Raw genomic sequence first — 26,187 nt, forward strand, 5'->3', positions numbered from 1 at the left:
AGTGTCCCTGCTCTTGGGAGTTGCCCCTTCCTTTGTAGTGTCCTTGTCCGTGGGAGTGTCTCTTCTCTTGGGAGTTGCCCCTACCTTTGTAGTGTCCTTGTCCTTGGGAATGTCCCTGCTCTTTTGAGGTGGCCTTGCCTTTGTAGTGTTCTTGTCCCTGGGAGTGTCCCTGCTCTTAGAAGTTGAACCTTCCTTCGTGGTGTCCTTGGTAGTGTCCCTGGACTTGGGAGTTGCCCTTCCCTTGGGACTACCTTTTGTGGGGGGATGCCTGTGTAGCATGTGAAGCCATTTCCACCCACACCCCTTGAGGATCCTGTGTGTCAACTCCAGTGTAGCTCACGTCGTCTTTGGTGCCAGATTTACCAGTCCTAGGGGATGGGGTCTGTGCTCTCCGTGCCCTGCCCTGCTGCCTGTGGCTGCTCCTAGTGCAATAACCTGTAAAAGAGTCCTGCTCTGAGAAGTCACTCCCCCCTGAGACATCAAGTGGTGTGGATGGGGGAACAGAACTAGCACCCTGTCTTTGCGACTGTACAATGGCAGAAGACACAGTGTTTGCCAATGACTGAACTGTTCTGTGTAGACCAGCAACATCGCCATGCATACCCTCCATGAATGCCACCACCTGCCCCAACTTCCTATTGTGGTCTTGGAATGCATTGATCATGTTGGTCTGCCCTACACACAGCTGTCGCAGCAGATCTACAGCCTCTGCACAAAGTGCACTTTGTGTCACCGGGGCAGGGGCGGCGGTTCCTGCACCGAAGGCAACTCTGCTCCCCCTCCTCTGGCGAGCACGAGCAGTACATGTTGCAGTGGGTGGCAGTGTGGGCCCTGTGTGCTGTGTCCCGCCTGAAGGTGTCGATTGCCCACTCCCTGTCTGTGCCAACAGTGAGGACTCACCAACACTTTCTGAGGATGAGGGCGATGGTGTTTCCACATGTGAGTCCTCAGGGACGGTCATGTCCCCCTCTCCGGGGCTGCCCTCTTCAGTGTCAGTCTGCGTGTGTGTGTGACCTCTGATCCGGAAGCATTGCCACCACTCATCTCCGTCGTCTGTGGGTCAGTGCCCTCTGCCAAAGCTGAAATAGAGAGAAATGAGGTGTGAGTAAGTGCCACACTCACGTACTGAAGGACAACAGATCTAGAATTCCATTACATACATAGTACATGTAGCACACATCCTGCACACGTCCCACCCCTACCAGTCATCCTCACATCAAAGAACCGATGTTGGCTGTCAAACATGTACATCATACAAACATGGCAAGTGCCTGTAGATCTGCACACATGTCATGCCATGGGACCAAAGACCTCAACGGCATGTCCTGGAACCCTCAACTACTAAGCAAGTGGGCTGTCCACCTGGCGGACATGGATGCCAACACTCACTCCGCTAATGGCACCAGCATAGTATTTCAGCTAAACATACGCACCACGGAAGTCACTACTGTGTCTGAGCACCAATACATGCATTGCAGGCCCAAGTAACATACACATACATTCTGCTTACCGCTAGTTTGCTGTGGATCCCCACTCAGCCGGGCGGACAGGTCAGGATGCGTCACAGCAATGATACGGTGCATAAGAGGGGTCATGGTGCGGCGTGCCAGACATGTAGATCTTGGAATCATCCAAAGTGTCATCTCCGCCACATTCTTGCTAAGCCTGGATATGTCGTCCCAGCGCTTGTGGCAGTGTGTGTGTCGTCTATTGCACACCCCCACTGCCCGTACATCACGTGCTATGGTCCTCCACACGGCCTTGCGAAGGTGCAGCTTTACCTACCATGATGGGAGACAAGAGGGTAACGTAAGTGGACAGTATGACATGCACAAACATCGTAGTAACACGTTTCTACATGCAGCCATGCTCAGCACTACACATGTGAAGGTCCCACAGCACACCGCCGGGCTTGCAGAAGACAGGAGCCACTGAACACCTCATGGCCAACAACATGTACACCGCTGAACTTACCACCTGTCCGGGTGCACCGTAGAGCCATTGGTAGTGGATGAGCACACCGTCCACAAGGACATCCAGCTCCGCTGTGGTGAAGGGACGAGACCGGGTCTCTCGCATTCTCTGCATGGCAAGGTCCTGGACTGTGGCACAGCAGCAGCAGCCGTTGGTCAGCTCAGCAGCAGCAGGTCGAGGTGATGGTCACAGGCAGCAGCCGTTGGTCAGCCCAGCAGCAGCAGGTCGAGGTGATGGTCACAGGCAGCAGCCGTTGGTCAGCTCAGCAGCAGCAGGTCGAGTTGATGGTCACAGGCAGCAGCCGTTGGTCTGCTCAGCAGCAGCAGGTCGAGGTGATGGTCACAGGCAGCAGCCGTTGGTCAGCTCAGCAGCAGCAGGTCGAGGTGATGGTCACAGGCAGCAGCCGTTGGTCACCTCAGCAGCAGCAGGTCGAGGTGATGGTCACAGGCAGCACTGGATCAAAGCAGTGAATGTGTGCTTGTGAAAGTCCCACATATATAGGGCCCTGAGCCCATGTCAGTGGCACACGTCGCCAGCTATTGGTTCCCCCTGGATGCCTCATTCGAAAAGGGCCAATGACAGGCCCTGGTGTGGCGGTGCACGGCTTCCGCCATTGTCGATGGCGCATACGCGCCCCGCGGGACCTCTTCCCATTGGCTGCTTGTGCACGTGCCGTCACGGACACACATCGGCAACCGCAAGTGCGCACTTCCGCAACGATTGCATCTTTTGCAACAATGTTCAATCAGTGGCGCCACCATGGCGGTGCACGCCTTCCGCGGGGGAGGTGCAGGCCAACACAGACTTGTGATTATGGAAATCAAAATGGCAGTTCATGACCCCCCTTACAGTCACCGCCTGGCCCTGCGGTGGGTGACCGGGCTGGCCCGGCGGTGGGTGACCGGGCTGGGATGGCGGTGGGTGACCGGGCTGGCCCGGCGGTGGGTGACCGGGCTGGGACGGGGGTGGGTGACCGGGCTGGGACGGCGGTGGGTGACTGGGCTGGGACAGCGGTGGGTGACCGGGCTGGCCCGGCGGTGGGTGACCGGGCTGGGACCGCGGTGGGTGACCGGGCTGGGACCGCGGTGGGTGACCGGGCTGGGACGGTCGGTCTACTGTGGATGATGCAATGTGACTGTAAGGGGGGTCATGAACTGCCATTTTGATTTCCATAATCACAAGTCTGTGTTGGCCTGCACCTCCCCCGCGGAAGGCGTGCACCGCCATGGTGGCGCCACTGATTGAACATTGTTGCAAAAGATGCAACCATCACGGAAGTGCGCACTTGCGGTTGCCGATGTGTGTCCGTGACGGCACGTGCACAGGCAGCCAATGGGAAGAGGTACCGCAGGGCGCGTATGCGCCATCGACAATGGCGAAAGCCGTGCACCGCCATGTCGACGCCACTGATTGTATATTTTCTAATGCAGCACCGTCGTGGTAGTCCGCACATGCGTTATGAGGGGTGTGACCGTGATGGCTAAACAGCATATGTCATGCACTATATCATGTGTGTTCACACTATGGCCATTGATGTGCACCCAAATTGCTACACATGTGCATGTCTACGTGTCGACCTCTTGTTTTTCCGTACACACGTTTCAACTCATACACATCTACACACTACATTAAGGCTGTCTGGTCACATTCAAGATCTGTTGTGAGTGTGTGGTTTGTGCGTGCAAATAACAATGGTGGGGGTACACATGGATTCAGTGTATGCGTATGTGTGTTGCCTCTTGTGTGACCATGCATGTAATGTGAGGATGCTCACCATTGTAGGAGTGGTAATTGGTGCATGAAGACCCGGAGTGTGTGTAGCATTTTTGTATTGTGTGTGCACGTGCATGTGTGTCTGTGATGACGCTTGTCCACATTAGGGTCATTAGGCATGTCTTGTTGGCAGTTCTTCTGACCTGTGAGTACGTTACATTGTACATGTTGGCACACATCATGTTGTTAGTGGCTGCACATTGTTTGCATGCTACTCTGTATTGTAGGTAATTTCAGACATGTCACACATATGATAATTGTCGACGACATTTCTCATTTTGATTGTGCTGGCCTACATGTGATAGAGTTGCACAGCTATGCATTGTTGGTAAATTGACATCTACTACATCTACTCCCACACAGGAGGGCTCCAAATGTGCATTGCCCATACACTGTGCTGGAAGACATGGTTGACAAGGAGGTGATCAGGAAATTCCGGCTTGATCGACGTAGATTGCTGGAGCTTGTACACCAATTGTCTCCTCATCTGCAGCCACGAAGAACATATCCTGGTTCCATTACACCCACAGCAAAGGTGATGGCGACACTTTACTTCTTTGCAACTGGCACCTTCCAGTACACAGTTGGACATGCCGGGGGGATGTCACAGTCCATGTTCAGCACGGTACTGCGGGATGTTCTCTAAGCCATGATGATTTACAAGGATGATTACATCCATTATCCACGGGCGGCAGAGTTGGCAGCAGTCAAAGCAGACTTCTATGCACTGGGCCAGATACCACACGTAGTGGGTTTCATTGATGGCACCCATATCGGTCTCATTCCACCCCGGGCACGTGAGCCTGTATATCGCAATCGGAAACACTTTCATTTGCTCAATGTGCAGGTGGTGTGCCTGGCCGACAACATCATATCCCATGTGTGTGCCAGATTTCCAGGGTCCGCACATGACTCCCACATCATGCGGAGCAGCATTGTCCCCCAACTGATGGCAAATCTGCGTCCAGACGTGCGTGGCTTGTTGGTGAGTATGCTGTGGGGACAGTTGTGTATTCTGTGTGGCATGGGGTAGCCACCAATCCTGGTAGTGATATCTGTGTCTGTCATCCCCCCACAAAGGCGATTCTACATACCCAAACCGGCCGTGGCTGCTGAGTCCCATACGTAATCCAACTACAGCTGGTGAAATGCGATACAATGATGCCCATGGAAGGACACGTAGAGTGGTGGAACGTACTTTTGGACTGCTAAAGTCTAGGTTTCGCTGCCTGGATAAAACCGGAGAAGCCCTGCCTTACTCACCAGGCAAAGTATGCAGGATCGTGATTGCCTGCTACATGCTCCACAACCTGGCCTTGCGCAATGACATTGAACTGATCTTGGACCCTGAAGACCAACAAGTCCCTCGGCCTCCCATCCCACCCATGTCGACTGATGAGGATAGTGGTGAGGAAGAAGGTGTGGACCAGAGGCGTCAGCTCATTGATCGCTATTTCCCTTGAATGTGAGTGACTACCTCTTGTGCAGGTTGACAATGCGTGATGTATGTTTGCTGGTGGTGTGTGGATGTGGTGTTTGAAAGCTGGCTGTTCTGGTATGTTATGTTTGCATGTGTGTGTTGTATTTATTGTGGACATGCAAGGCTCCATGATGTGTGTCCTCTCATCCACAGATTTGGTGGTGAGTGTGGTTTGTGGTATGTTGCAGTACAGTGTGCTGTGATGGGTGTGAATCAGTTTCCTGACGTGTGTTTGTTGTCTCTCATTTTCCCTAGGTCACTCCCACTGAGGCATAATTCTCACCGACATAGTTCCCTGCGCCTGGTGACGTCTGATTCTGAGACAATCATGTGATTAAAACATGGAGGCAACACATCATTGAGTGTGTAAGTGAAATGTATTTACAGGTTGTGAATTGATGCTGGTGGATAAAGTAAGTGTTGGGTGGGGGAGTGTGAGTTGAAGGTCATGGTAGATGAAAAGACCGTGGTGACACCACATTGGGTGATGTCCAGTTAGTCCAGCAGACCGGTGCCAATACTTGGTGTTGTGGGACAGGATAGTTGGCGGGTGAATGGAAGGGTCAGGCAAGGTTAATGTCATTGGCGGCCCCTCTTTGAGCGGGTGGATGGTGCATCCCCGCTGCTCTCACCTACTTCCTGCCTCGGACTGCCCCTCCGTCTTGTAGCCGGAGCGGAGACAGCTGGGGGGGCAGGTTGGTCAGGGCCCACATCCGTGTCCATGGGCTCAGGTGGCGGTGGCGGTGGTGTTGGCGACTGTGGTGGCTGGGCACTTGGCTGGGGGGGGGGGGGGTGCGGGATAACCAGTCCCTCCACAGTGCTGTTACCTGGCCCATGATGTCCACTAGTTGCCCTATGCGCCTGTCAATTAACCGCAACTGATTGGTGTTCTCCACTGAGTCCTGGTGGGCACGATCAGCCTGTGCCTGCCCCCGCTCATAGGAGGCCTGGACTCTGGCTAGGGCTTCCAGTGTTTCTGCAGCAGGATGGGGTGGGTGTCCTTCCACACCTCGCCGGTGAGAAGCACTCCTGTTGGTGAGATGTGCCCTCTGGTCTGTCCTTTCCCGTCCACTCTCCCGGCTTGGCTGGGATGTAGGTGGCCCTGTGTCGTGCGATTGGTCAGGCAGGGTGGCAGAGGCAGGAGTGCTGGTACAGGTGGTGGTGGAGGTGGTGGTGGTGGTGGCTGCACAGGTCACTATGGCAGGTGTTGGTGGGGTGACACAGGCCAAGGTTGTGGAGGCAGGGATGTCCTGTGAGCCTGATGGCCCTGGGAGTCGGCTTGGGCCCGCTTCGTCCTCCACACCGGAGCTGACGGTGGGATCGTCCCCAGAGAGTCCGTGCTGTGAGTGGGGCGACTGTTGCAGGCGGTTGCTGGTTTCGCCAGTCTGGTTGCGATCACCTGAGGGACAAGATTTTAATGATCAATGCAGTGGACATAACATGTTTTCATCTTTCCAACATTACATATCACTGACCTCTCTACACACCCCACCCACCTCCCAACACACCCCACCCACCTCCCAACACACACCACCCACCTCCCAACACACCCCACCCACCTCCCAACACACACCACCAACCTCCCTGCGGACATGGGGGCCTGTTGGGAGTCGTAGTGCTGGTCTCTCACACACCCCACCCACCTCCCAACACACACCACCACCCTCCCAACACACCCCACCCACCTCCCAACACACCCCAACCACCTCCCAACACACCCCAACCACCTCCCAACACACCCCACCCACCTCCCAACACACACCGCCCACCTCCCAACACACACCACCCACCTCCCAACACACACCACCCACCTCCCAACACACACCACCACCCTCTCTGTGGACATGGGGACCTGTTGGGAGTCGTAGTGCTGGTCTCTCACACACCCCACACACCTCCCAACACACACCACCACCCTCCCAACACACCCCACCCACCTCCCAACACACCCCACCCACCTCCCAACACACACCTCCCAACATACCCCACCCACCTCCCAACACACACCACCTCCCTCCCTGTGGACATGGGGGCCTGTTGGGAGTCGTAGTGCTGGTCTCTCACACATCCCACCCACCTCCCAACACACACCACCTCCCTCCCAACACACCCCACCCACCTCCCAACACACCCCAACCACCTCCCAACACACCCCACCCACCTCCCAACACACACCACCCACCTCCCAACACACACCACCCACCTCCCAACACACCCCACCCACCTCCCAACACACACCACCACCCTCCCTGTGGACATGGGGGCCTGTTGGGAGTCGTAGTGCTGGTCTGTCACACACCCCACCCACCTCCCAACACACACCACCACCCTCTCAACACACCCCACCCACCTCCCAACACACCCCACCCACCTCCCAACACACACCACACACCTCCCAACACACCCCACCCACCTCCCAACACACACCACCACCCTCCCTGTGGACATGGGGGTCTGTTGGGAGTCGTAGTGCTGGTCTCTCACACACCCCACCCACCTCCCAACACACACCACCACCCTCCCAACACACCCCACCCACCTCCCAACACACCCCAACCACCTCCCAACACACCCCACCCACCTCCCAACACACCCCACCCACCTCCCAACACACACCACCCACCTACCAACACACCCCACCCACCTCCCAACACACACCACCACCCTCCCTGTGGACATGGGGACCTGTTGGGAGTCGTAGTGCTGGTCTCTCACACACCCCACCCACCTCTCAACACACCCCACCCACCTCCCAACACACACCACACACCTCCCAACACACCCCAGCCACCTCCCAACACACACCACCACCCTCCCTGTGGACATGGGGGCCTGTTGGGAGTCGTAGTGCTGGTCTCTCACACACCCCACCCACCTCCCAACACACACCACCACCCTCCCAACACACCCCACCCACCTCCCAACACACCCCAACCACCTCCCAACACACACCACCCACCTCCCAACACACACCACCCACCTCCCAAAACACCCCACCCACCTCCCAACACACACCACCACCCTCCCTGTGGACATGGGGGCCTGTTGGGAGTCGTAGTGCTGGTCTCTCACACACCCGACCCACCTCCCAACACACACCACCACCCTCCCAACACACCCCACCCACCTCCCAACACACCCCACCCACCTCCCAACACACACCACCCACCTCCCAACACACACCACCCACCTCCCAACACACCCCACCCACCTCCCAACACACACCACCACCCTCCCTGTGGACATGGGGGCCTGTTGGGAGTCGTAGTGCTGGTCTCTCACACACCCCACACACCTCCCAACACACACCACCACCCTCCCTGTGGACATGGGGGCCTGTTGGGAGTCGTAGTGCTGGTCTCTCACACACCCCACACACCTCCCAACACACACCACCACCCTCCCTGTGGACATGGGGGCCTGTTGGGAGTCGTTCACATTTTGGTGAGTATGTGGCCCAAATGCATGGTTTTGGGCCTGGGGGATGTGTCCTCTCAGTTGTGTCAGGCAGACCATGTCAGTGTGATAGTGGTGCTTGGTTTGTACTTACCAGCCTCTTCTCCCTCGTCGATTCCTTCAAGGCTCTCTGGGTGCAGTATGCCCAGCACCTTTTCCTCCCATTCTGCATAGGGTATGGGTTCCGGGGGTGTGCCGCCGCCAGTGTGGAGTGCCCGCAGGTAATTTTTTGCACGGATGCCTTTGACCCTTGTTTTGAGGTTGTGCCACCGCCTCTGGATGTCGTGCTTGGTTCGTGGCACGGTCCCTGACGCATTCACCCGACTGACTATCCTGTCCCACATGTGGTTTTTGGTTGCCACGGTGGTCTGCTGGACTACTGTGCCGAATAGGTCGGGTTCGACACGGATGATTTCATCCACCAGGACCTTCAACTCTGTGTCAGTGAATTTGGGATTTTTCTTTGGTGCCATGGTGTGTGATGTGCAAGGTGTGGGTGGAGTGGGTTGGGATGTGCAGGTGTGTGGTGTGTAGGAATGGTGTGGTGGGTGTTTGTGTGGTGGGTGTGTTTGTGTGCAGGTTGTATGTGTGGACTTTTGTGTCTGCTCTTAGTCGTATTGAGCCTCTTGTTTGCAGCTATGCTGTGGTGCAAAGGATTGTGGTACTGGGTGGGAATCTTTTTATACTCGGTGTCGTGGTAGTGTCCCAATGGTTATTGCCAGTCAGGTGCTAGGTGGGTGTGTTGACTTCAGTGGATTTTTAGGTGCTTGGGGGGGTGTCATTGTGGCTTGTGATTGGTGTGGGTGTTTCAGGTGGGTGGGTGTCCTGTGTACTGTGTTTTGTATTTACTTCCGTCAGCCATTTGGAAATTGGTTTGACGGGAGGGATGGTGTTCGTGTTGTCCTTCCGCTGGGATGCTGGGTTTATCGTTGCATTGTTTCCGCAGCGGTCGTGGATGGAGGTGAGTTCCGTGGGACTGGCGGCGTTATCCTAATCGCGGGCACGGAGCCTCCGCAGGTATTGCGGTGGCTGTGCCTGTTCCCGCGGTCATGTTCGTCCGCGGCGACGGTGTTTCTTTGGTTCCGTCCGCTTGCGGCGGTCTCAGGTGTACTCCGTCCGCCGCGGACGGGGTTTGATGTACTCCGTCCGCCGCGGACGGAGTTTCATGACATTATTATCCTAATCGCAACTGCGGTTTATCCGCGGAGCGGTCGGGAGTATCTTGGCCGCGTCCTTGGCGGATGGAACCCGTTTCCGTCCGCCATCATAATCGGCTCCTCTGTGCTATGATGCTGCTTGTTCTAGGTGTGCTCTGGGTTGGTATCTTTCATGGGCAGGCGCGCTTCATTGGATCCTGAAGCATCTGGACCTAGCACTTTTACGTCTCTGCAGAGAACAGGCTCTCGGGTTGCTGTGTTGTTAGACGGTGCCTCAGGGCTCTCAATGCATAGGCATATGTTTGTGTTTTGAAACACCACGGCGCTGCTGTGAAACATCTTTTGATGTCCTCTTGTAAGCCTTTTCAATCCTTTAATAAAACTGGTGTATGGCACTGGCAGAGTTATTAATGAAAAAACAAATTTGTATATCCAGGGATGTGTATCCACCAGGGTGGATCTGCAGATCCATGTGTCACCAGTAATGCCATGATCGGCTGGCGGCAACCTGACAGGAAAGTTGCGGCAGACATTTTAACTATCAGGACACAGTCCCAGGACCTCAAAATTAAAGTGCCGACTGATAGAAGAGGTCAGGGCCGAGGCACCCTGACCCCATGGGTGTGAAAGAGTGGTCGCTGAGGGACTCCTGATGGGCAAGAAATTGTCCCAATTTTGTTTTTCATTTGTGAAGATCTGCAGATCCACCATGCTGCTCACTGTGGCCCCCGTATGAATCCGCAACAGACCCGTGGATCCAGCCCCAATGGAAATAAAAATATACCCACTCACATATCTACTTACACACACTCTATTATACCCCCACACTGCCAGTCATACACCGACTCATCTAACCATAGATGCACACACACCGTCTCACAAACCCATACAGATACTCACACACACACATTCAACAACCCATAAAGCCAATCACACACTCACTCATGGACGCACCCAGCCACTCACACACCTGCTTACTGACCCATACAGCCACTCACATACTCACTCACTGACCCACACAGCCATTCACACATCTACTCACAGACCTATAGAGCCACTCACACGCCCACTAGCAGACCCATAAAACCACTCACATGCCCACTCATGAACCCACACAGCCAATCACACATCTATTCCTAGACCCATATCGACACTCACAGACCCATTCAGCAACTTACACACCTATTCATAAACCAATATAACCACTCACACATACACCCTCACCGACAACACAGCCACTCTCACACCTACTCACTGAATCACACAGCCACTCACACACCCAGTCACGGACCCATTGAGCCATTCACACATTCAGTCACAGATCTATTCAGCCACTCACTCACCCACTCACAGACCCATACGTCACTCGCACACCCACTCACAGACCCATTCAGCCACTCACATAACCACATACTCACTTGCACACTGACTGGCAGACCCACACAATCACTTACCTGGTCCACTTGCAGACCCATACAGACACTCATGCACCCAGTCACACACCATCTAAAACACTCACACTGCCACTCACAGACCCACACAAGCACTCAAATACCCACTAACATGTCCACACACAAATACAGCTACTTATACACCCACTGTATTAAATTTGTAATCTAATAGCAAGAGGGAAACCACCGAGAGGTGAGGGAGCTGGAGGTGCCTCCGTGAATGCAGCTGCAGATGGCTCTGCTGGGCCCAGTAAGTCTTCCTGCTGTTAATATATTATTATTATTTCCCGAACTGTTGCCTATCCATATTTAGAATATTTTTTCCTTTTTACTGTGTCCTGTTTTTTTCCCAACTCCTCTTCATTCTATTTGTTTCCTAAATTTTCCTTAACCCTGCTTTATCCTATTTATAATTTTTTTACATTTCAAGTTTCTGTACTTGACTTCAAACTGTCTGTACTGGTCTGTCTGTAGCTTCTTTTCTATTGCTTTGTCAATAAGTTTTCCCTCTCCCCCTATACTTCTTGTGGACAGTTACCGTGGGCAGGGAGCTCCGCTCCGCCTGCGGAGTGTGCAGAGTTTTGCCTGCTCCACGCTCCACGAAGTTGGCGGAGTAGGCAAAACTGCACACACTTCACGGTGGAGCGGAGTTGGCTAGTCCCCGCCTCCCTTCCGCCCTATTAACAATTAAATGACAAGCTTTAGACACAATTTAAAAGTAAGGAAAACTGCTTATCTTAGTTGCGGCGTCCCGGGGCTCCCTCTTCCTTCTTCATCACGACTTCTTCATCAAAACTGCTCATGCGCAGTGTGGCGGCCCCGCGGTAGTACAGTACAAAGGCTCATATGTGAGCCTTAGAACTGCACCACCGCAGGACCGCCAATGCATGCTCCTGCAAGGCATGAACTATGCAGTCCATTCCATATAGGAACAGGGGTACATGCACACAAGGGGGCACAATGTTTTCTCACTGCCAGCAGCTTCTTGGCGTGAGAGCCCATATGAGATCACTGGTGGTGAGGAAACTCATAATATGCTTGGCAGTGCCGCCGTGGCACAACCAAGAATATTGTAGCCTCAAAACCGCTATGCCACTGCCAGGGATCTGTGATCCCTGGAGGTAGTGGCGGTTCTCTGGTGGTCCGACAGCCATACGACAGTTGGACCTCTTGTGCTGTGGTCCCTGACCGCACCTCCACCGTGAGTTTGACGGTCCCATGGACAGCCAAACTCATAATTAGGCCCTAAGTCTGTTCCCAGCCAGTGTGAGATTTAAAAATGTTCCCACCGGATGGGAGAAGGCTTGTGTTCTGTTTTCCTGCCCGCAGTGATGTAGGCAGGGAAATAGAAAACATATTGCTTCCACCCAGGATGTGGAAAAGTAAATTTTGCCATGTTCTGTGTCCCTACGTGTCCCCCATCTTATGTTGTATGTGCATGATTAATATGCATATGTATTCCCCATGATCGATTAAAGACGCAATTACAGTTGTGTCCATCTCCAGTATGCCAGTTTCCAGTTCTCGTGAAAGCTACGAGTATTAGGCCTATGTAAAGTTACGTTGCCACGTTTCTCAGTGTGCACGTTATTTCATTGTAAAGTCCCTGTTTCTAGGCCTCAAAAGGGCCCGGACTCAGATTCAGCTCCTGTCTCCTGAATCCTCGCTGAGGAGCGATACAGCCCCCACCTGTATCCCTGACCCTTCACTTACTTCCTGCCTCACAGTGCCCGGCTCGGCCTGGCTCTGCCTGCCAGTCTGCCAAGAGTATGTTATGATTCCAGTTATCAGTCCAGTTCTCCTTCTCTGCATTCCTAAGCTACTGAATCACATCAATAGTTTCAGTCATCGTCTAGCCTTTACGTCTCCATGTAAGAGAAATACTGTATTTATGGTCATTTAATATTCCTCAACACACACTACATGTAGAATAATGCATGCACCAGTCTTAGAGTCTGTTAGCCTTTGCCCTGATAACTTTTGGATTCTATCAACATGTTCTCTAAACATCAGATACTAGATAGTGTTTAGGTACATGTCGCTCTGACTCTCCAGACTTTCGTCTCTCCTTCTAGCTCAGAAGTCATAGCCCCCAGCTTCTCCCTAGTAACACGTCATCATCAGTTTGCGCGCACCACTAGGTTAGAGGTCCCGGCTCCTTCGGTAGCCCCCTCCATGTTTCCGCCCCATTTATGACATATTCTGTTACGTCTACATCACATGTCTATGTATACGCCTCCTGTTACACCCACTTTCATCCTTATCTTTCGCGACTGTTGCTAACTCCACCCACTGTCACACCTACTGTATGTACTGTAATGCAATTGTTTTAGTATATATACTTGTGTATTGTTATTAAAAGCCAGCGCGCTCATTCCAGGTCCTGCCCGACAGCTGTCGGGGCCCCCCTGTTGGCTAGCCATCCCAGATCTTGCCCGTGCAGGTTGTCCTGTTCCTGTCCTTTATGCTGTATTAAAACCTGCAAACTCCTACTACCTCGAATCTTGACTCTTATTTATTGAGCTATCTGTTATTGTTATGTCCAGTCAAAAATAGAGGTATTATTTATTTATTTACCACATAATGGCGCCCGAATAGGGACTTGCCCTTTCCCCACGCGCCGGAGAAGCCACGCAAGCCCCCTGATCCTCTGCAGCCGTGACGGAACCATACCGTGCACGTGCAGATATTTCTGCTTCAAGTATCCCTCAGGCCCACGGAGGAGACGGAGGTTGCGGTCCAGCATCCAGACGAGGCGGTGGAGGAACGCGGCGAGTCCCGACCAGAGCCCAAGCCGAGAGTCCAAGGTCCGAGGTATCCGGAGGCCCACCCGTAACAGAAGTCCGAAGTTCGTCCGTCCGTCGTCGTAGCAGTCCAGTCCAGTCCGAGGCCTTCCGTTCTTGCTGCCGGTGAGTACCATTGCTGGGGTAGTATCTAGACAGGGTCAATTGCATTGTCTCTGGTCCGTGGGTTTGGGTACACAGATCCAACACGAAGTGTCCACTTAGGTGGATGCGGGTCCTGACGTGTCTCTTTATGAGACCGGTAAGTTTCGTACTGTTTTAGCAGTGCATCTAGTTTCTGTTCTAGTCCGTTCTGTTCTCGAGAAATTCATGTATTCTGTTTTCAGTATTCCAGGTAGTATTTTGTCAAAACTGTTAATTTAAATGTCATTCATGTATTTCAATGTCGTGGTATGAAAGTGGTGTAATTATCGTGTTCATTGTGTATTGTATTGTGTCTAGACTACAGTTCAGTCATGCCTTTGTTTTCCAAATTACGTCAGTTAAAAACTAGAAAAGGTCTGTTAGAAGAAGCAGTTCCTGTCCCGCCTAGGGACAGTCCAGGTCATTTTATGTATCAGAAGCATGGCATAAGTGCCATATTATATCTAGATTTATGGGTGGAGTACACCAAACAGTTAGAAGAAAAGTACAGATGGCCCGTATCGGGTACATGGGATGCCGAGTGCATCATGCGAGTAGAAGAAGTATTATGGAAAAAGAAAGCCAGACAGTCACAGAAAGATGCCATCGAGTTATGGCGCAAAGAATCTCATAAAAGACCCGAAAAAGAAATCAGAAAGTCAGAATTAAGTAGAGAATCCTTAGAAAAAGCCCAAGAAAAGGAACTAATCGAAATAGGTGAACGAGTTAAAACCGAACAGTCAGACAGACAGAGAAATGCCCTCATTAAGGGTATGTATCCTCTTCTTGCCGAGGGCTTGCCAAAAGCAACCCCGGAAGCACCATGTAATTTTCCGCCACCCTTAGTTCCGACCAAGCTACGTCACAAACCGACCGCAGCTGATATTTTTCTCTCGTCCTATTTGGACGACACAGTCCCAGAATATGCAAATCCTGTTCCACCAGCTCCTGTAAATAATGTAAATCCTGCTCCTCCAGTCACCGGGGCACCTTTTGCAGTACCTGCTACGGTACCCCCGGTCCAGCCCGTAGTACAAATTCCCGCCACATCAGCCACTCTGCCAGCACGAAGAGTATCAGTCGACGATTCCAGTTTAGGGGCCGCGGGAGGAGGTCCTCCTGGTACCCCGCCACCAAGTAGACGTTTAGGAGCAGTCGAGTTACATGAACGTGCGTTACAGCGTACGCCCAAATATAAGACTATTGCAGAAATCAGGCGACTTCTTACTGAATGCTGTTATGATCCAGTCCCAGGCGAGGATAGTATGGTTATATATTCCGTACGTATAAGACAGGTGTCCGAGTATTTGGTCACCCTACCGAATATGAAAGAAGATCTAGACAGAATGTATCGTTTCATTCGTACAGGACAAGATGCAGAAAGTATTGCTGAAGTCATGTCTCTCAGGAAAGCTGAGATCCAGTTCATGTTATTAAAGTTTCTGATCAATTGTTTAATACGGGAACAAGATTCCCCGACTAAAGATCCGACCGAAATGAAAATTCTGACAAAGTGGAGTGATAATATAGCCGAGGGTAAGCACAAGACACTCAATAGTATAGAGAGTATGTACAAGAAAATACGTAAAGAAATAATAAGGTTACACGAACAACGCAAAGAAGCACAAGTAAGCGAGAAAGAAAATGACTCTTCTACTGAAGAGGTAGACGACGAGAATCCCGCCAGAATAGCGTATGTGGGTAAATCTAGAATTCCAGACCGACATTTACGCCTAGAACACAAGAAAGTCTTTCATCTTCCAGCACCGGAACAAGGTTCCCTAGAACAAGTATTTCAAGCTACCGATCAAATTCTGAAATCACGAATCGGTTATAGTGAATTAAGTACTATGCATGAACAAGAACTAGCCCGATCAGCAGTCCGATGGATTACTGATTCTACCACTTTTCCAGACGAAATAGTGGCACAAATGTTTCTGAAACTGCCCCCAGCCGAGCAGCGACTGGTGGGTATGTATATGATCCAGCACCTCATTACGCTGTATGAGGGTCAACATTCTGATCCAGGTCCGTTACATGATGTCCTGAACGAGTTACTCCAGTATAGATGGAAAGGTTTAGGTACCGATTTAATTAGTGTCATTCTAGAACAGCGCCACAAATACAGAACGTTTTTGAACCCGCATTTTGTTCATGTCTCACCTCCAGAAAGTAAACCGTTTTATATAGATAGACAGCATCCGTTACGAGAAGTACACCCAGTTAGGACACCAGATGGTGAAATGCAACGAGTATTTGTTTACACCCCAGTTACCAAGATGGAACTCTTAGAGATGAAGAAATTAATTCCCTGTCACGACAAAGATCCAGCAGGGTTCCACCGAGAATTAAAAGACATGCTCCGTATGGGAGAATACACGTATCCAGATATTATTAAAATGTTAAAAGTCCTGTTGCCCGCAGGGGTATACGAAAAACTCAAGGAAAAAGATTGGGAGGTGGGAGAGAAAAAGATCGATTGGACAGCTCTAGAAGCTGAAGATAAGATACGAGTACCAGGTACCGGTCTTGGAGATAAATGTAAAGAATTACCAGAATTATTGATACAAGTTTTGCCTAGGTTATTAGCCACTAAAAAGGAAGACTGGGATGCAATCTCAGCATGTAAACAGAAACCAGACGAAGACACTAGTGATTTTTATTCTAGATTTGAGAAATGTTTTAGCATCAACAGTGGTTTGAAGACGAGTAGCGAGTCATACCCTCATCTTTTTGTTACTAAACTAGTCGAGAATTCGAGTCCACAAGTTAAGAATCGAGTTTTGAAAGTCGAAAGTACCTGGCAAGCTAGTACTCCGTCCCAGATGTTACAGATGCTCCAGTATCACCAGAATAGAATCAGAGAAGAGCAAGAACACGAGAGAAGACGTATGAAAGACACGAAAATGAAAGTACTAGTTGCACAATCTGTTCCTCAAGACAGTCAGAAGAGGGGTCCGAATCAAGCCAGTCATCCTACAGCTCCCGTTAAAGGGACATGCAATTATTGTAAACAGCCAGGTCATTTTATAAACGAGTGTGCAGTTCTGAAACACAATATAGCTACCGGTAAGACTAAAGAAAGACCACGTCCGCCTAGACAAGAACAAGTTTCACAGACTTCTCAGCCACAGAATGCACAACAGACAGTTCCAGCACCGCAGCCTATCGCTGCAACACAGCATGTTACACAGCAGATGTACCAGTATGCTCAGACAGAGTATCCAGAGTATCAAGCGTACTCATGAAACAGCCTAGAGAGGGAGGTAGGCTTGCCTCTCATCGAGATTGCTGTAGATCAAGAAGGTCCCTATGTTCATAGTCAAGTATTAGGGAAAGACAGAAAGTTTCTGATCGATACAGGGGCAAGTAGGACTACCATAAGTCACGACGAGGTTCCAGGGGCTCCGCTCTCAGGCTCTAGAAATGTTTCCCTTGGATTTTCAGGAAAGCCTATTGTAAACGAGATATCAAAGCCAGTTACTCTGGAAGTAGGTCCATTGTCCCGAACTACTGATCTACTGCTTACGAAGTCATGTCCAGAAAATTTGTTAGGCATTAAGACACTGAAAGAATTAGGTGCAGTTATTTGCTGTTCCCCAGAGGGAATACGTTTGTTTTTACGTGACTTCAAGGGTCACTATGTTTTACGAGATTTTGATCCGAGATTGTCTAATGTTCCGCAGCATCTATGGGCGCAAGGTCCAACTGATGTTGGTTTTATGCAAATCACACCCCATCGTGTGACTCTCAAGCAAGGTGTAGTCTTGCCACGAATCAGACAGTACAGATTGCCACCTGAGGCTGTAGCAGCCTTATCCAAAATTATTGACGAGCTCATTGCTCAAGGAGTAGTTGTAGAAACTGACTCCAATGTATGTAATTCTCCTATCATTCCAGTCATGAAACGTACTGATCCAAATGCACCCCCAGTATATCGATTAGTGATTGACCTTCGAGAACTCAATAAATGTATCATTCCCCAGTACCCAGTTGTTCCAGATATCTCATCCCTATTGACAGCCATTGATTCTGAAGCTACATTTTTCACAGTCATAGACCTCAAAAACGCATTTTTCAGTGTTCCAATTCATCCAGACAGCCAGTACCTTTTCGGTTTTTGTTTAAATGGAAGGAGCTATAAATTCACACGAGCTCCTCAAGGTTTCACAGAAAGTCCTAGTATTTACAGTCAAGCACTTAAGAGACAACTAGACAATATTCACATGCCAACTGACACTGCCCTGCTCCAGTATGTCGATGATCTACTGATCACAGCCCGTTCTGAACATGCTTGCGAGCGAGCATCGCTTACAGTCCTGTATTTCCTAGCCGAGATGGGGCACAAGGTGTCTCCTTCAAAGCTTCAATTCTGTGTCCAGCAAGTGATCTACTTAGGCCACTTACTGTCCAAGTGGGGTAGGCAGTTGACACCTGACCGTATCCAGTTAATAGCGAGTCTTCCACAGCCCAAGACACAGAAGGAGGTACGTGCTTTTATTGGCCTTACTTCTTATTGCAGACAATGGATTCCTCAGTATGCATTTCTAGCCAAGCCACTGATACAGTTAACAACACAGGAGGCAGCCGTATCGACTGTCCTCCCTTGGACATCTGAACATACACTTAGTTTTAATGAATTAAAGAAAGCTTTATGCCAAGCTCCTGTTCTAGCTACACCGAACTACAATAAGCCTTTTACACTTTTTGTCACAGAACGTGATGGTACAGCATTATCTGTTCTCACACAAGATCAAGCCGGACAATACAAGCCCTGTGCTTATTTTTCGAGTACACTAGATCCAGTAGCCCAGGCTCTGCCTGCGTGCCTCAAGTCAGTTGCAGCCACAGCACTAGCTATCAGACAAAGTGATTCCATAGTATTAGGACATTCCCTGACAGTACAAGTTCCACACTCCGTGGAAGTTCTTTTAAATCGAACACAGACTCAGCACTTGACAATTGCACGTTTAACAGGTTATGAACTGACACTGTTCCAGCCACACATAGAAATCAGACGCTGCAACGTTCTAAATCCTGCTACACTGTTACCGTCAGTTACTTCAAATACTGTCACACATGACTGTGTGGAAATAGTTAACACTATGACTAAGCCAAGACAAGATCTGACAGATATTCCATTACCAGACCCCGACCTGACACTTTATGTGGATGGTTCATGTATGAGAACGAGTACAGGAGAACTAGTAGCCGCGTATGCAGTGACTACTGACACTGAAGTTATTGAAACACACCATATTGACACCCTGTCTGCTCAAGCAGCAGAGCTAGTCGCTCTGACTCAAGCCTGCATACACGCCAAGAACCTGAAAGTTAATATTTACACAGATTCACGCTACGCATTCGGAGTTGTACACGACTTTGGAGTGCTCTGGCAGGAGAGAGGTTTCATGACTTCTCATGGAACCAAGATTCAGCATGGTCTCCTTATTCAAGCTCTGTTAGATGCAATACATTTACCGACATCTATTGCTATCATGAAGTGCAAAGCACATACGAAAGTTACTGACATTATTTCTCAAGGTAATGATCTAGCAGATCGAACAGCCAAGCTTACAGCACAGACTCCAGACATACCAGTTAACAAGACACCGACATCCACTCTAGAACAGACTACTTGTATGACAGTTAAGGACCCTACTCAAGATGTCATAGATATCCAGTTACATGCTACCCCCGAGGAAATTAAGAAATGGTCCAAACAAGGAGGGGTCCAGACAGATCAAGGATGGTTGACGAAGGGAAAAGCCACATGGTTTCTCCCCGACTCAATGGTTCAAGTCATTATTAATACCGCACATAGTCCTGCACATTTAGGAGAAAAAGCCATGTTAGACAGTATCCAGAACATTTGGTTCAACAAGCATTTACGAGCTGCAGCCAAGCAGAAAGTCCGTACCTGTATGATATGTTGTCAGTTCAATCCAGGTAAAAGTGTCCCGGTGGAACAAGGTGGATTCCAGCCCCCTGACCACCCTTTTGAAGTCCTCCAGATGGATTATATTCAGATGGAGCGATGTCGAGGTTTCAAGTATGTCCTTGTAGTTGTATGCGCTTTGACCAGGTGGACAGAAGCATATCCAGTTCCAGATTATACAGCCGCGACCACTGCCAAGCAGTTGGTTCGTGAATATTTCCCCCGTTATGGACTCCCTAGGGTCGTGTATTCTGATAACGGCCAGCCATTCTCATCTGAATTAATGAAGCACGTTTCCCTTTTGTTAGGGTACCAGTGGAAGTTCCATTGTGTACGCCATCCAGAAGCAGCCGGTCTCGTAGAGAGACATAATCAAACCTTGAAAATCCGCATTGCCAAAGTATGCAAAGAAAAAGGTGTAGACTGGTTAGTTGCCCTGCCAGTCGCTCTGTTCTATATGCGCATGGTCGCACACTCCAGATCAGGTCTGTCCCCTTATGAGGTCGTATTCGGCCGCCCCCCAAATATGTGGGGTACACCTAGACCCCGAAGTATTACAGATGTTTCCAGTAATATGCTGACAGATTACCTAGCTTCCTTGATGTCTGCCCTACACTCTTGTCGTTCACAGGTTGCCGCCGCATTTCCAGACAATACCGAGGTGAAACCGCATGAAATCGTTCCTGGAAGCTTGGTTCTCGTCAGGAATTTTGATCGTTCAAGTCCGCTGGAGCCTCGCTGGAAGGAGCCAAAGTTAGTCCTTTTAACCACCCGTACTGCCGTCAAGTTGGAAGGCAGGAAGGGGTGGGTCCATTTGTCTCATGTTAAGAAATTTCACGGATCCCGACTACAAACTGTTTCCAAGAACTTTGCCAAGGATTGCATTTTACCTAAAGACTGCCAAAATACTATTCTCAAGGACTGTCCCGCAAATGACATTGATACCAAGCCTCCCCTGTTAGAGGAAACTCCACAGCAGGAGTATAAAAAGATGCTACGGTCTAGTAAAATAAGTCAGCCAGTTTAATTGTCTAAGTCCTCCCCTAGGTGAAACGGTTAGACAGGTATCTGACATGTATGAAATAGACCCCCATAGTGAGAGAGTTAGTCAAAACTCTATCCGATGTATCGTTTTTCTAAGTTTTATATTGTTTCTCAGCCTAATGGTTACCTGCACGAGTTATGCATTTCATTTATGTTTTCCACTTTCTCATGTAAATAAGTCTTCTAATGCTACAGTAGAGCACACGTTTAGTGATCTGCCTCCTCATGAACTATCTTATCGTCTTGCTATGCGCAACAATTCATTTATCCGTATGTTACACTATTCACACCAGACCAGCAATGCCACAAATTGTTGGGTGTGTGGTCGACTCCCCCCTTTCCAGACACCGAAGGGAGTTCTGCCACTGTTTCCTTATCCGTTCTCACATAATGGCTCATGTGGAGCCTGGTCCATGTTAACGTCATCCTCAACTGATATGTCCTTTCTGAACAGTACATGTTTTCCAGACAAGCAAGGTCTTCCCCACAGAACCGGGTTAGATCTAGAAAATGAAGTTTATAATTTGGGTAATTATTCTTCGAATTTCATGGTCCTGAATGTTCAGTCTGATCCTACTCCAGACTTACCTGCTATTTCAGTATTACCAGTCAAAGGCGAATTATGTGTCCGAAATAACGGTTCCGTACATGTAGGACATAGTGATTGTACTACTATTGTCGAGTATAGTGACAGTGGGAAATCTATTTTCAAAGCTTCACGTCATTCTTATTTTGTTTGTGGTCAGACCGCATATGTTCGTCTGCCCCTCAATTGGGAGGGAACCTGTTACATTGCCTTCCTACTGCCACCAGTTTTCCTAGCCCCATCTGATTATCATAGAAACACACATCTAGTACATATTAGACATAGAAGGGAGATCGAGTCCCCAGTTGTCGACCAAACTGAAACTGCTCTAGAACAGTATACAGATTTCAATAGAGGATTCTTTTTCTTTATAGGCCCTATCCAGAATAGTAAGTTAATACGTAGATTAACCAGAACCCTTGAAGCAGTAGTTAATGAGACTGCCTCTGCCCTAGGTAACTTAACGGAAGAACAATCTGCTATGAGATTTGTCGTGCTCCAAAATCGTCTCGTTCTTGACGTCATACTGGCCGATAGAGGAGGAGCATGTAGAGTCATCGGATCTAGTTGCTGCATTTTCATTCCAAATAACGCGCCGTCTGTTTATTCAGCTATAACCAGACTTCATAAAATTGCCCATCAGTTACACCAGGATCCAGGCACCTGGACATGGTCCGGTTGGTTTTGGAGTATTATTTCTGCCTGGGGATGGAAAATATTGTCATTTCTAGGTATTGCAGTAGCGATCATATTCAGTTGCTGCCTCTGTATACAATGTGGCCCTGCGATTTGCGGCATTTGTGCTACCTCTTGTATTCCTAGTCCCAAGTCCCGTCCTAAATCCCGTTCCAAGACAATTCGAGACGAGCAAATGATACTGTATGAAATGATAGATGGTATCATGAATATTGATGTTTCCTGATGGAAACGTAGTGACAAGGAGGGAATGTGGAAAAGTAAATTTTGCCATGTTCTGTGTCCCTACGTGTCCCCCATCTTATGTTGTATGTGCATGATTAATATGCATATGTATTCCCCATGATCGATTAAAGACGCAATTACAGTTGTGTCCATCTCCAGTATGCCAGTTTCCAGTTCTCGTGAAAGCTACGAGTATTAGGCCTATGTAAAGTTACGTTGCCACGTTTCTCAGTGTGCACGTTATTTCATTGTAAAGTCCCTGTTTCTAGGCCTCAAAAGGGCCCGGACTCAGATTCAGCTCCTGTCTCCTGAACCCTCGCTGAGGAGCGATACAGCCCCCACCTGTATCCCTGACCCTTCACTTACTTCCTGCCTCACAGTGCCCGGCTCGGCCTGGCTCTGCCTGCCAGTCTGCCAAGAGTATGTTATGATTCCAGTTATCAGTCCAGCTCTCCTTCTCTGCATTCCTAAGCTACTGAATCACATCAATAGTTTCAGTCATCGTCTAGCCTTTACGTCTCCATGTAAGAGAAATACTGTATTTATGGTCATTTAATATTCCTCAACACACACTACATGTAGAATAATGCATGCACCAGTCTTAGAGTCTGTTAGCCTTTGCCCTGATAACTTTTGGATTCTATCAACATGTTCTCTAAACATCAGATACTAGATAGTGTTTAGGTACATGTCGCTCTGACTCTCCAGACTTTCGTCTCTCCTTCTAGCTCAGAAGTCATAGCCCCCAGCTTCTCCCTAGTAACACGTCAACATCAGTTTGCGCGCACCACTAGGTTAGAGGTCCCGGCTCCTTCGGTAGCCCCCTCCATGTTTCCGCCCCATTTATGACATATTCTGTTACGTCTACATCACATGTCTATGTATACGCCTCCTGTTACACCCACTTTCATCCTTATCTTTCGCGACTGTTGCTAACTCCACCCACTGTCACACCTACTGTATGTACTGTAATGCAATTGTTTTAGTATATATACTTGTGTATTGTTATTAAAAGCCAGCGCGCTCATTCCAGGTCCTGCCCGACAGCTGTCGGGGCCCCCCTGTTGGCTAGCCATCCCAGATCTTGCCCGTGCAGGTTGTCCTGTTCCTGTCCTTTATGCTGTATTAAAACCTGCAAACTCCTACTACCTCGAATCTTGACTCTTATTTATTGAGCTATCTGTTATTGTTATGTCCAGTCAAAAATAGAGGTATTATTTATTTATTTACCACAAGGAGGAGCATGCAAAATTAGCTGCTCCTTCCATGCAGGAGCAATTATGACTCCTGCACTGTGTTGGGATCAGGCTGGGGGCAGTAGGGGCACTGTGGATCACCTCACAGCCCGCCAACATGATTGTTGCTGGCTGTTCTGGGTGGTCACCTGTAATTCATGGAGGTCCTGGGCAATGGGGTCCCCAGGGCCAAATAGGCTTGGAGAGGGGTGTCCCACATTTTCCCTCCCCTTTTTTATTATGTTTGGCCCAGGGGATGGAGCCCTGAGGGCCTAACAAGGCTTGGTGAGGGGGAGCGCAGCCCCCTCCCTTTTTAACAAAATCACACAGCCCCAGAAGATGGGATCCCTGGAACCTAATATGGCTTGGGAGGAAATATGCATGTTCCCCCTCCCCTTAATATACACGTTTTGGCCCAAGGGATAAGGTCCCTGGGTGCTGTAGGCCAACCCTACATACGCATGCCGAAGGCTGTTCCTGGCATGTGGTTGGCAGCCAGTTGGGGTGTTGGCCTCCGGCCATGGCATCAGGGCAAGCCCTGTGGACAAAGACACTGCACAGTGTGGGGTTGTTTGCCTGCAGGTGGTGCCAAAGGCTGTGCACCATAGGAAAAACATTTTTTGACTTGTCTATATCTTTGGTGCCCTTTGACGAATCTTCACAAAGTTTTTCTCCAAACATGTGTGCTAGTGGAAGGATTTTGGGTGTTCTATCAAGTGGAGGCCGAGAAAAAGGGCGGTCAAATGGTGAGTTTCCAATGTTATTTCCCATAGAAGCATAAGACACGACTGCAGCCCGAAATGCTGGACGGAATGAAACCAAATTTGGCAGAAAGGTAGATTTTGGTTCACAGATCATACTTTCAGTTATTTGCTGCATATCCATTCAGTAGTTGTTGAGAAATGTAAGGAAATTCAAATTTGGATAGCTGCGATTGAGGCCAATTTGTAAATAATTACCAGCTCGTGCAAAGATCTACAGAGCTCTGATTAGCTGGCAACACTTCCACCAGGAAATGTTGGCAGCCATCTTGGGATTCGAGTCCAAACAAAAGTGAAAAAAAGAAGAGGAGGCAGGGTAGGAATACCTTGATCCCCAAGCCTTGGTCTTGGGGTCCCAGAGGGACCCTATGAAAGCAATAAACATTTTCTTAAAAACATTTTGTCCCAAATTTGGAGCACAACTTACAAAACAAATTGCAGGCTCCTGAGCTTGTTTTGAAAATGCCCCCTAGGTAGGCCAGGGCCCGCGGTCATTTTCTGAAAAAAGGAGAGGGGGCGGGCCCACCTCCATGGGCTAAAATGAGTCCTGAACACCACCACCTACCCAGGGCTTTATTTAAATAAAGGAGGGAGGCCATCCAGACCCCATTACAGCAGCAGTGCCAGCTCCCGCAGGAGGCGGGGAGCCAGCTGAGACAGCAGGTCCTTGAGACTCCCCCCACAGTTCCCATCGTGCAGGGCACCCAGATACATGGCTGGGCCCCATGGGAATACCAGGGACGAAATTGCCACAGGGAGGGGGGGCATGCTCTTCCCCTCCCCCATTGCTTTAAGCCCGGCCCCCTGGGATGGGGTCCCCAGGGCCAAAATTGACCAGGTGAGGGGTCTGTGCTATACCTCTCCCCCATTGAAATTACCCAAGGATTGGGTCCCTGGGGCCAAAGTTGGCCCAGTGAGCGAGCCGCATGACCCCTTATCCCCATTCAATTGTGGCCTGGCCACTCATACACGCACTCACAGACCCACACAGACACCCACCCACTCACAGACTCACTCAGACACTCACACACCCAATCACAAACCCACTCAGATGCTTATGCACCCACTCACAGACTCATGCACTCAGTAACAGACCCACTGAGAACTGAGACTAATGCACCCACTCACAGCTTGACTCACACATTCATGGAGGGATTTGTAAACTCACTCAGACACTCACACCTACTCACAGACCCATGCAGACACTCACTCAGACACACACTCCTTGTCACAGTAGTCAGATTGGAACACCACTAACCATAGGTCTGTGACCAGCGGGGGTTATGTGCAAAGCTGGTTCTCCCAATCACCCCTGTGGTAACTCCCAAGAGCACATATAAAAAGCTATCTTGAAGAGCAACACATAGGGGAAAAGGGAATGGGATAAAACTAGAAACAACTGCTGAAGATAACAGGAAGGCTTCATCTGCAGAGTTCTCTCTAGCATTGAGATGAATGCGTATAGCCAAAGATGTGTGTGTGCT

The sequence above is a fragment of the Lissotriton helveticus genome, chromosome 3_1 (genome assembly GCF_964261635.1).
Source record: "Lissotriton helveticus chromosome 3_1, aLisHel1.1, whole genome shotgun sequence".
Classification (NCBI taxonomy): domain Eukaryota; kingdom Metazoa; phylum Chordata; class Amphibia; order Caudata; family Salamandridae; genus Lissotriton; species Lissotriton helveticus.